We start from the raw sequence: 13,472 nt of genomic DNA, 5'->3' as shown, positions 1-13,472 counted from the left end.
CGGCCGATTTAAAGGCTACCACCTAGCAAGTGTGGTGTCTGGCGGTGACACCACAATCCCCACAACCATGAGTCACATGGATTCAGATCAGGTGATCTTGCAGGCCACGTATCTAGAAAACCTCTGGAGAGAACAAGTTCGTGGAAGGCTGCATTGAGCAGATCTTTCAATGGGCGTGCGACATGAGGTGTTGCCCCAACTTACATGAAAACAGTGGCTGCCACACAGTTGCAGGAGCCACGTGCAGCACAAGGTTGTCTCGACAATGTCCACACTTCACGTGCACCTGATAGGCTCTTGGGAGTGTCCTCTTCAAAGAAGAACGGATCGAGAATCAACACTACACAGTCATATACGGCGAGTGTAATGGCTCTTCTTGCACAGAACATGGTTTAACAGCATGCCAAATTCGGTTGTTCTGTGTACTCACTGCACCCTATAATATAAATTTGTAACACGTCATCGTCTACGATTCGTGCCAGAAACCGAAGAGCAAATTCTGTTGCAGCAACAGCAGTTTCGTAAATAACTTCCACCGGGATAGGACACCTTTCTCTTCCACCCATGTTTCCGAACTTCAGTTTATCAGCTTCTCTAAACCAGATGGGCAACGGCCTTGCCGCAGTGGATACACCGGTTCCCGTGAGATCACCGAAGTTAGGCGCTGTCGGGCGTGGTCGGCACTTGGATGGGTGACCTTCCGGGCCGCCATGCGCTGTTGCCATTTTTCGGGGTGCACTCAGCCTCGTGATGCCAATTGAGGAGCTACTCGACCGAATAGTAGCGGCTCCGTTCAAAGAAAACCATCATAACGACCGGGAGAGCGGTGCGCTGACCACACGCCCCTCCTATCAGCATCCTCATTGAGGATGACACGGCGGTCGGATGGTCCCGGTGGGCCACATGTGGCCTGATGACGGAGTGCCTTAAACCATATAATTAAATTGGACCACTCGTCAGACCTATCAGTCGACGGTATTCTCTCAGTTCAGCCGTGTAATTGCAGCCATTCACATAAAACACTTTCACCAAGAGCGCAAGTTCTCCCTTCTCGATAGCAATACTGTTCACCCACGTAATGGCTTGTCAAATGACAGCGTGGATGTCATACCGTCGTACAAACAGTACGCACCTGGTAACCAACACTGAAACTAATTTTTTTCCAGTAATTACCGGTACCGCATTAATGCATTAGCATATCCGCCAAGTTTCTCTGCCATATGATAATTACAGCTCACACTGGAATTCGTGAGCAGCTGCACTTTATTTATAACCACTTGGTACATGCATTACAAAGTCCGTAATTATAACGTGGTACGGACATGGAAGCCGTAACGGTGTTTACACTGGCCGGTGGGACGTTACTGGCGGCGGCAGATAAGCCCAGCAGAGGATTTGAACTGTACATGTTGCCGAGAAACGAATAACAATGCACTCTGCTGGAAGACTCGCAAAAGATGCACAAGAATGTGCAAGTGTGAAGAAAATACTTTCGTAGTGTGAACTGTGACATTCTCTTCCATTCTAGTTGCTGTACCATACACCGACCACAATTTTATTTTTGACATTCTTTTCCATTCTAGTTTCCGTACTATACACTGACCACAATTTTGTTTTATCTTCGCGCTGTAACGGCTCGACGGATTTGGAAGACATCTAGAATGGAGACAGCTTCTAGCCTGAATTAACATATATATCAAAGGGATGGGGGTGAAAAACAAGTGCATCCCACGATGTTCGAATACCCTACTTTGTCTGGAACCACGCGGCTGGTACGGTCGCAGGTTGGAATCCTGCCTCGGACATGGATGTGTGTGATGTCCTTAGGTGAGTTAGGTTTCAGTAGTTCTAAGTCTAGGGGACTGAGATGTTAAGTCCCATAGTGCTTAGAGCCATTGTTGAACCCGTACTTTATTCATCCAGCAGTTGGGAATGAGAGCACTTAGTGACTTGCAACAAGCTTTACCCGTAGTATCAAACGTTCACGAAACATTTTCTCGCTGACAGCCCATACAAAATGATGAAAGGAAAAAAGCTCATCGCTTACTACATTTTCGCTGTTCAAGCAGTAAAACTACTGCTAGAAGGATGACGTTTTCATTTACTACCTCTTTATTACTAACTGTATTCGCAACACATATACTAAAAAAATTTACCGGTAAAATTATATCGTTGTACGACACACAGTTAAGGCGATATGACTTCATAAACAATGAGATGCGGGAAAACTGCCGCGTCGTGTATGATGTTTAAATTACTTTGTTGCTACTAACTCTATCCGCAACACATTTCGCAGACAGTATCTACATATATCGCTGGATGTACATAGAATAACATATCGCTGTAGGACAGATAGTTCAGGAAATATGAGTTCATAAATATTGAACGGCATGAAAATGGAACTGCAGGTCGAAATTCGCTAGAGATAAAGGTGGGATGTCTGTACAAATACGTGTACAATATTTTAAATATATGTGAAATGAATTTGACACGTGCGTACGTGGCCAAAGCCACGGGTAAAAAGCTCATCCTAAACCCCTGGAACTATTTCAACCAAATTTGGTTGGTACTTTAGTTACGATCTGGAAAAACAGTACTGTGTGGGTTAGAGCCACCAGTCTCCAATTGGGATGGGGGTGATAACGTGGAGAGAGAATTGGGAGAAGGAGACGGACAAACAGACGGTTGGGGCAGGAGAAGATGGACACACAAGAGGATGGAAGTGGACAGAGAGCGGGCAGGGTAAGATGGACAGAGAAAGGAAGGAGGAGGAGATGGACAAAGTCTGAGGAGGGGGTAGAGGAGATGGACGGGGAGAGAGGCAGGAGTTGGACAGGGAGGGGGGCAGGGGGATACAGGCAGAAGGGTGGCAGGAGAAGATGGGTAGCTATCTATATACGGAGAGAGCAACAAGTAGCGGAACGTTGTTCACTGAAACGTAATGCAGTACATTTCTGGCTCTTCATACACACCAAGACTGTCACTTTCATTCCCGTGCTAAGTATGCCGCAAACACTCGTGAAGTTATTTACTCCCTTTTCTGACATATTTTGTAATCGCTGCTCGGTGTGAAAATGTTTTCACTGAAATAAATTAGTGAGTTGTGAGCGACTTGAGTTCTGTCAGCTTTCCCAACCGCCTCTAAATATGATAGGTTTTTTCCGATGTCCCGTGGTTTGCTAGGCCACAAGTGGCTAGCGGCCCAAGACTTCATAGAGATAACATTTGTGATGGCGCATAGGGGTGGATACTGAGTTTCGGCGTTGACATTTTCTTATGTATTACTGTTAACCGCGGGTAACAACGCGGGGCGTAGCTAATCTTGTTATACCTCATCAACACAGGGCGATACCTCCTAACATGCTTGCGCACATTCTTCTGTAATACCTTACTTTGTAATAGACACACATTTGTAACTTGTGGAGGCTGCATACAGCACACATAACTGTCCGGTTGCTCTACAATTACTCTGAGTATTTCAACGAAGACGCTAATCAACATAAAGACAAGTGCGACAACAGCTTGCAATCGTGTCAAGTCTTCATGGAAGTCAGGAATCTACAAACTATTTTACAAATTATATTGGTGTCCAATGATTCACATTGGATTGTTCGAGTAGAGAGCATTTGTCTCTTCGCTTGTCCCATCTCTTTTAACTCTTCCTTCTCGCCGGCCGATGTGGCCGAGCTGTTCTAGGCGCTTCAGTCTGGAACCGCGCGACCGCTTCGGTCGCAGGTTTGAATCCTGCCTCGGGCATGGATGTGTGTGATGTCCTTAGGTTAGTTAGGTTTAAGTAGTTCTAAGTCTAGGGGACTGATGACCTCAGATGTTGAGTCCCATAGTGCTCAGAGCCATTTGAACCATTTTTTTGAACTCTTCATTTAGTACTGTACAAGTTTCATGTCGTTCACGTTTTAAACTGAACTTATACTCGCCCAGTAACTAGAGCACGGAAATATACCTGAAATTGGGCACCGAGACTACTGTTGTTGATAGTAAAACATACCTGCTAAATGGAAACGGAGCCCACCTACAGTTCGCTGGAAATCTTCAGACTGTTTTACACGCTATATGATAAAGGTTTACGACGAACTAGTAGATTTTTAAGTGCCCATGTGTACAGATTATCTGACGATGATATTTGTATCTGAATACTGTTAATAATCAGATGAAGGCAGTAAGCCGAAACCGGTAATGTAAGTTGTATAACATATGTGATCAAGGCGGAGAGCCAAACACGATCGCAAACTCTTCTCAGACTTAGTGTCTTCAAGGAATAGTAATAGAACTTTGCAACTCAGTCAGCGCTAAGGTCCCAATGACGGCAAATCTTGTTTCAAAACATGCTTTTGATACTATTGCTACCGTTTTATTATTGTTTGCAATATTAAAATTATTTAAATAAACTGTGATGTACAAAGCGTTGTATGCATGAATTCCTGGTCCAGTGTAGGAAAGAGACTGAAAACCCTAAACTGATCATCCGGCCGGAGTGGCCAAGCGGTTCTAGGCGCTACAGTCTGTAACCACGCGACCGCTAGGTCGCAGTTTCGAATCCTGCCTCGGGCATGGATGTGTGTGATGTCCTTATGTTAGTTAGGTTTAAGTAGTTCGAAGTTCTAGGGGCTGATGACCTCAGAAGTCCCATAGTGCTGAGAGCCATTTGAACCATTTTTGAACCTAATCTGATCAGATAAAATAAATAAATAGATTCCTCCTTTACGTGTAATCCGTTTTCGTTTTTTGCTGCGAATTTTGAACAGACTGTAAATTTGTGAACTATCAGAAATAGAGCAGAATGTCTCCTTGTCTTCTGCAAGCGAACACGCACGACGCGAAATCAAGTAACAAAAGCACAGAGTAGGGGTAGGTCGGCGCGATATTATTATGGCGTTACCAACGATACAAGAAATGTATTCGTAGTTGCGAATATGATCAGACTCCTGCTGCACAATATGTTGGTGACAGTGACAATTTGTGCCAGACCGGGACTGAACCCGGATTTCCCGCTCTATGCGAGCCATCGCCTCGGCCATCCGACCACGCCTCCAGAACTGTCTCAAACTTCCATATGTCACCTCGTGTCTTACGTCCTGTGTTCGCAAAACTGCTGTCATTCCCGCATGCGCGAATGGCCAAAGCGGTTAAGGCGACCACTCCCGTAAAGCGGGAAATTGGGGTTCGAATCCCAGTCCGGCACAAATTTTCATTAACATCAATACATTGTGCAACTGGAGTCTGATCATATTCGCAACTGCGTGTACATTTCTTGTATTTCATACAGCTGTCGATCGCAGCAGTGCCTGTTATTTCAGACATGCAGACACGCAAGCACGTCTGAAGGACATTGCAGAGTACATCGTAAAAAGATAGGTACTGAAATATAATATAGTTACTGAGGATGCATGCATCTGAACTATACGGGTCGTGGTGACGCGATATTAAATACTCAGTACTTACTTTGTGTCATAATTCGTCGTTTCACTTATGTACCAACCATAAAATTTTGTTATTATACAACGCCGCCGCGCGGGATTAGCCGAGCGGTATGGGGCGCTGCAGTCACGGACTGTGCGGCTGGTCCCGGCGGAGGTTCGAGTCCTCCCTCGGGCATTAGTGTGTGTGTTTGTCCTTAGGATAATTTAGAGTAAGTAGTGTGTAAGCTTAGGGACTGATGACCTTAGCAGTTAAGTCCCACAAGATTTCACACACATTTGAACTTTTTTTTATACAACGCCTCCCACATACTATAAACCTTAGTTCTTTGTAAACTATTAAACATACCGAAACAAAATTTCGTGAAATATACTACACAAAGAGGAACACATTTTTCTACATTACACTACTGGTACATTTCGTAACTAGAGAGGTATTGAAGCAGTTAAGCGGATTCTTAACAGAGTTTGGTACTTTTTTAGGCATTTGAAAGTTCTTGGAAACGGTGGTGCAGTTACGTAACGCTGGTTCATGTTTTCAGCGAAATGTTTCTCAAATTAAACCTCGAAATGTTCTGAATGTAATGCATAAATCTGTTGAAATAGCGAAACTGTTCACTGTTACGGGATTCTTAGGTGGCAGTGGAGGTGAAATTGCTTTGCATGGGTGCCTCGAACAATGACGTGCATACCAGCACCTTTTCGTGAGGAATGCCGTAAAAAAATTCAGTGCTCCATTTAAAAAAGCTAATGCCGCAGGTACTTCACTGTCTCTGTTAATTTTAAAGTAACAAACAATAAGTATATGACAAACAACTCTCTTTAAAAGCTAAGGCGGATATATCGCAGTTACACGCACCATATGAATATCAGTCTGCTCAAAAGGACTCTAGAACCGAAGATCAGTCGAGTATTCATACGTATGGCTTAAAACGTACGTGGGTCTTCACCACCACAGAAATGGCATTTTAGAAGGATGGATGCTTCCAAGCTCTTGGGATGGGTGGCTCTATTCGAAAGCTTCCGGTGCATGCATGAAGAAGCAGGAGCAACGCGGAAATTCTGAAAGTGAATTTGAGTCTAGTGCCTGTAAAACTCCGCACTGTGACTTGGTAAGACCTGTGACACTAGCGTAGTTCCAGTGACACCAGAGCTTGGTAATCACCATGTAGAACTCGTGCCATAAAAACAGTCTGTTAAGATGAAACTGAAAACGATATGAGGATGACTGACGGTCATCGGGATCAGATACGATATTGATCAAAGCACGGCTCGCCTGTTAAATTTCACTTTATGCACTCGATATTGTATCATGGAGGACCTGTTTTACGCAACACAGATGGGTCGTGACTGTGTTAGATATTGGCCTATCGTGTTTTAGGAGCCGCTCCTCTTTTCTTAGTTGCAATGTTTATTTTAATAGTAAATAATTCACTGATTTTTACATTACATTTTACCTATGCTGCCTATGTTTCACGAGTTATGCTCAAAATGGTTCAAATGGCTCTAAGCACTATGGGACTTAACATCTGAGGTCATCAGTCCCCTAGAAATTAGAACTACTGAAACCTAACTATCCTAAGGACATCACACACATCCATGCCCGAGGCAGGATTCGAACCTGCGACCGTAGCAGTCGCACGGTTCCGGACTGAAGCGCCTATCTTCCATTAATACCTTAGTATGAAAACGAACAAAATAAGACAGACTTGTGGAAACCATTGTTTGAGTACCACGAGTCATTTTTGGAACTAAAATGTGCCCATATAAATTGCGACATTTAGTATAGGTAATTTTGTTGCCTCGTATAACAGCTACATTTCTTCTTTATTTTTTCCCTACAAGACTAGCACGTCGACGACACACCTAGAAGTTTGAAACGAGAGAGTGCAGTTTCGCAAGACTTCTCTGCGAGCGGTGACGTAAGTCGTCATTTCGAAACACCCTCCTTGTTTACGTGGCGTAAGCTTGCTCTGCCGCGTTTGTTTGTGTTTGGGCCCCCCCAGGATAACCATAGCAAAGATTTAAGTGTTCCTCGCAAACTGCCGCAGAGTTCTAACGCGCAGAGAGCGCCGTCGAAAGCGGCCGTGTCGGAGCTTCGGCAAAGGAATCAATTTCCCTCCTGCAAGGGAGGTAGCCGCACACTTTACCCTGGGAGCTCACATTCGTGTATTTTCGCCAAGTGATTGGCACACACTACGCGCTCACGGGATGGTACAGCACACGTGTTACTACGGGTTATCAGCGGGGGACCGGGGGAGGGAGAGGGCGGCCGTAGGAGGGAGGGGGGAGGGGGAGAGGGGGAGAGAGAGAGAGAGAGAGAGAGAGAGAGAGAGAGAGAGAGAGGAGGGGGCGGGCGCTCCACGACTGGCATGCAAATTTTTTGCGGTCACGGGAGCTAATGAAAGCGCGACTAGCGAAGCTGCAGTGCAGTAGCGTTGCCGAATCCGGCTGACTGCGAAATCTTTGCAAACATCGACAGCGGCAGCGGCGGCCGACTGCAGCGGCACAGGGAGCCCCGTAATGAGCGACAAACTCGACTCTGAAAGAAAGGGATTGAGGGCGCGCAAGCCTTCCCTTTCAGGCGCTGCGCACTCGGCGTGCCACAACAGTCGCGCTGCAAAAGAAAAAGAGGGCCAGAGAGGAGGCCGGAACAGAGGACCGGGTCGAGGTCGCTCTGCCATTTTCCATTCCGCGTAAAAACAATGAATTTTCCTTCTGCACTCGCTGCATCGCACAGAATATAGGTATTGTTATCAGAACTTATTAAATTTTACTTGCCACAGCGTTTCGTTGCTGCCACACCCGTGAATACTGTCAGAAAAAGAGCCTGCTCAAGAAACCAGTGCGGCACAAGAGCCTTCATTAGAGTCTGCGTTAGGCGCCATCGCGGTAAATAAACCGTGAAATTACGGTGCCAATGAAGCGGTGTCGATCAGAACAACATTACCAGTCCCCTACTGAAGCTCGCAAACCATTTCCTACTGAAAGGAGCAATGACACAAAGGCGGACGCTAACTTGCAGATTTGTCATCCGTACAGGACAGTCTACATCCAAGGAGGTAAGACACCCGTAGACCATTCATATTGTCGCGCACAGTCAATGACATACGATAATGAAAGGCTCATCTTGCAGGGTCAGGTTCGTTTTCCCGGTGTTTGGTTGCTCCGTCTTCTTCGCGAGAGTTGTAGTCGGCCAAGTATCGAAGATGGATTTCTTTTAATTTGCGATTAACTCTGGAGAGTCGCGAGAAAAGGGTTATTGAAGTCTAACCTGTGTGAACTGCCTGTTCTAATGACTTTGTTGCCCCTGCTGAGGCCAACAGAAGCCTTCAGAAACGGCGTGTCACCGATAGTTTCCTCGCTAGCCGCTGATTGTAATTCCGATGTGGAAAGGACCAAGTGTGCGGTTTTAGTACACTGCGACTCCAGAGCAAAATGGCAAGTCGATGCGACTACGATATTATGTGACTTTGCGATTTCAGCGCAATGCATCAACTGTTGAGCGACAGAGTTCCACAGAAAATTAATATTCCACAGTAGACCCGGCTTAATGTGTGAAACAATCGATGTTCATATTTAGTAAACAGTTATGATCAAATAAATAATAAGGGCCTTCTGAAATGTAATTTTCACTCGCCAGGAATATATTCAGTCATATTTACCGCCTGACAAGATAGAACTCGGACAAAAATCACGGCCTTTCGTTCTCAATGTGTAACGACACGTATCAGGATTTGCACGCGCGTGTGCACCCACCCTAGGCTATCAAACAAAGAATGAAACTAAGAGGAATCATTATTCATGAAACCTCGTTACATATTCTGGATCCTCTGGTGATGAACAGCACACTCATTTTTATGTTTGACTGATGGGGCTGCTAAGTACTATACCACCTACTGCACTCCCCTGACTTAAGCCCTCGTAAGTTCAACTCGATTTATAAACTGGAGAACTGCTACAAATCCGTCGGGCAACAGACCGCGCCGCTCGAACTATCAGCAGAACTGGCACTGCTAAGAGTATCCTACGACTTCCACATCGCTGGCGACGGGTTCTACACAATGCTGTTGACTACTTTGAAGGTAATTACAACTTTGAAACACGTATCTATTTTGTACGAGCTGTAAATAAATAGTTGCCACTATTAAAGTTCCAACCCTCGTATGTGATCAACTGTGTTGCGGTAACTCAGTGGAATTATCAGTGGGTAAATGGAGATTGTTTACTGAACCATTGAGGAAAAGCGTGAACAACAGAGATGTTGTCACGCGGGATTAACTGAACGGCACTTCTGAATGTCTGATGACATTCCATTTGCGAATAAAGAGTATATCGCATAACACAACACAACCTTTTCCTTACAGGCTGGTGATACACGTGAAGCCCAGACTCACTGCATGATTTATTAAAACGATGCCGTAAGAGAGCTGTACACAAAGGCCACAGTCATTTCGATTTGAATATAACGCTGCAAAGGCAACTGTCGATAAAATAACAGGATACTAATTTCGTGAACCACACCGTTCCGTTGTTTATGTCGCGAAGTGAGGGAGCCCCTTCAACGCTATATATGACTGAGAACGAAGGTATTCGTGTGTCACGGGTAAATACTGTAGTGCTGCTTATTGTAATGGGTTGGGTTGGGTTGTTTGGGGAAGAGACCAAACAGCGAGGTCATCGGTCTCATGGATTAGGGAAGGACGGGGAAGGAAGTCGGCCGTGCCCTTTCAAAGGAACCATCCCGGCATTTTCCTGGAGCGATTTAGGGAAATCACGGAAAACTTAAATCAGGATGGCCGGACGCGGGATTGAACCGTCGTCCTCCCGAATACGAGTTATTGTAATGCTATAGCGCCAAAGTCCATCACCAAGAATGTGTCCTCCTTCACGATATATGTTACAGTACATTATCAATATCACTGGGTATGACTGTAGTACCGTACTTTGTCTGATCTGTATTACAAAGTGTTTGTGTTATTTGTTTCATGTACGCCGGCGAATCTGGGGGAGAGCGGACGGCTAATCTTCGTGCAGCTCGAGCATCTTTCGTCACCGGATACAAATTGTAGTTGGTCGACAGCCATCAACCGCAAGAAGTCCAAATCTCTCGGCCGTTGTGGTCTGACATTACGACAAATGACTTGATACAGAACACAATGCATGAATGCAAAATTGTATTCAGTCTTGTTTGAAGTTCTGTACTGTAAAGAAGTTTATTGTGTGAAATCTACTCTAGGACCTTTAGAAATTGACAGTTTTTTCCCTTTATTATGAAACCAAATGCATGTGCGAAATACTATGTGTAAATGATGTCCATGTGTTTTATTCAAAATTGATCAACGGGTGTATGAGTGTCATTTCATTCCCACACGTAAAAAAGACATGTTTATTTTACTGTGATTAATGGAGGGATAATATTTGCTTTAATATTCTGAGCACAAGTTAATTTACTTGAAGGTTATCAAAAATGTAACATATACCTTCATCCAAAAATATTACGACGACTTAAATTAACTAAAGCATAGGGTGAGTTCATCAGAAGAAAAGACATTACCCTGCATTCTAGTCTGATGAAAAGTGTGTACTACAGATAAATTGAAGCTACTTTGTTTAAATGTTTTACGAGAAAACTTTATTTCTGGTGAAGAAGTTAGAACACTGATAGGCTTGAACGTGTAGCTCATACATTATCGGTGCTTGTCAGGACACCGGCGATAAAAAGCTGATATTACGACGTTTACCGAAACTTTTAAAAAAGTTTCTTCCTTTCTGCAACTTTATTTACGATCGAATAAGCCGAACCTGCATAATTCGAAAAGTGGAAAACAAATAATCAGAAATATTGAAAGCCATAATTTGCAACGTCTGATACAACAATTCGTACGACTTTTAAATCCACTTAGACACAATATTGAACTGTCTACGGCATACGCTATTTTTGGCTCTGTACACACGAAGCCTATTTTACACAACATATTTATTAACAGTCAAGTTTTACGTTGTGCTTACGGAGAGGTAATCCGTCACAAATAGTATAAACTCAAGCGCCATTCAGTCCAAGTAACTTAAAGCAATCTCGTTTAACAAAAATGGAGGGAGCTATAAAGTAGTCGCAGTAAGCAGGGGAAGTAAGCAGCATCGCTCTGGGACACAGAGAAAATTATACAGAAATCTAAGTATGTATGTCATGACCTCTCTTTGGTGAAACGTTAAACTCTCCAGGAAGTATATGCTGTACCCTTGAAGTACTTCACTTGCCCAATACACTTGCGTGCAACGGCACGCCTTAGTAAAAAGCCGGAAAAATTACGGAGGTTGCATCTGTTGACCATTGTCATTTTAAGTCCAAGCTTTGTAATTATCGTCTCTCATCTCTTACCTCGTAACATTTGCATGATTTTAGTCTCTCTTATTAAGGCCGTTCTGCCCTAAATTTACACATATAGTAACAAAGCCCAAGTCTATTATTTTCTTTTATTCTACGTCTTACCATTTCAGCCGGAATTTTCATTTCCCCTTCACGTACCTGTATGCAATACAGTAACTCTAAAACGTGGTATCCTATGAATAGTACTGTATTTCGAAATCTGTTGCACAATAAGTCTAAAGAAGGTCGCGCGGCATATGAAATTCCATTTGTGCCTATATGTTTCTCTAACCTCTGTACATTAGTAATAACGCAAATCCAGCGCATTTATCACGCATGACATGTATTCCTCGAGGTCAATGAAGCAACTAAGGAGTAGCAATCAGAAAGAATGACGTTCAAATACTTGTGCGGCCATCTACATTTAGTTTAACTGTGATTTCCAAGACCTTTAAGAGGCCAACGCCGCGCTGACTCCTTCAAACACCGCACCCTAATCATATTTCCTCCATACGGCCGAATTAGTAAAGACGCAGAGAAATCTGATACAATCCGCGTAAGAGTATTTTAGTCATCTATTTAATGGCTCTTGGCAAACCTTTTCAGAGACTGACACATTTCGCCTCATTTTAAATGGTCTGTATTTAGGACATATTTCATTTTTCTCCTCTAATAAATTTCGCTTTGCCAATCACTGTCATGGTTATCGATTCCACTTATAGACGTAACAGAAACACCTTTGATTTTTGTTAACAATACTCATTTATAAAAGCATAAAAGACTAACTTTCTACAATGAGTTTTTAGCACTACTGATTAAAATATTTATTTAACATATTAGTTAAAGTAATAATATGAATCAGTGACAAAGATTGTTAATAACATAACTGCTGTCGATTTTGCATTACTTACAAAGTTTATTTTTGACGGTTGGAGGAGACTTGGCACGCTGCACACTCGTATCCAGATTTCTTTTCGACGACTCTGAAAGTCACTGCAGACACACTATTTCAAAATACGTCATCAATGGAGCAAGCCTTAACTTTCCCAATATTATTTTAATCGAGATCAATAGTTATTGAATTACCGTAATCGTATCCTACTACCTTTTATACAACGCTGTGCAGTACCAAGTAATGCAGTGTTCCAATTCAATGACAGAGCTAATTTAATTTGAAACTTTGTCAGAATTACGCTGTTGCCGTCTCGCATTCAAAATAAGCATAGGAAGCGACGAAAATGCCAGTTTTTTCCGCATTCTTAAGAGTATGTGATCGTTTTAACTAGGCGGTAGGAAGAGAGGACTGTTGCCATTTCTATATTCTGCTTTCTTATTTGTCTGCAAAAGATACGAAATTAATTTCTTCCACATAAAAAAATGCAAAATCCAAGAAAAGTACGATCGTCTTGTGTAACAGTAAATTCGTAGGGGCCTCTTAGTGATATGGTTGCCAAGGAGGGGAAGAAAGCCAATGTGCACTCCGTGTGCATACCGGGTGGAACGGGTCCTACTGGATGCCATAAAGAGCACAGAGTGCAGCCAACTGCAGATGGTGGCTCAGGTCTGTACCAGTGATGTGTGTCGCTGAGATTCCCTCTGGTTTCGAGCGGCTATCAGAAGTGGTTCTGGTTTCGAGCGACTATCAGAAGTGGTAAAGGTTGCCAGTC

General features: G+C 43.6%; 1 pseudogene; it reads left to right on the top strand.

The window, feature by feature from the left end:
* Window positions 1-606: 606 nt before the first annotated feature.
* LOC126185685 (5S ribosomal RNA) lies at window positions 607-724 on the top strand (annotated as a pseudogene).
* The last annotated feature ends 12,748 nt before the right edge of the window (window positions 725-13,472 follow it).

This window comes from Schistocerca cancellata, chromosome 4, assembly GCF_023864275.1.
Source record: "Schistocerca cancellata isolate TAMUIC-IGC-003103 chromosome 4, iqSchCanc2.1, whole genome shotgun sequence".
In the NCBI taxonomy this organism is placed as follows: domain Eukaryota; kingdom Metazoa; phylum Arthropoda; class Insecta; order Orthoptera; family Acrididae; genus Schistocerca; species Schistocerca cancellata.
Note: the sequence above shows the minus strand (reverse complement) of the source record. Positions and strands in the feature narration are given on the sequence as shown.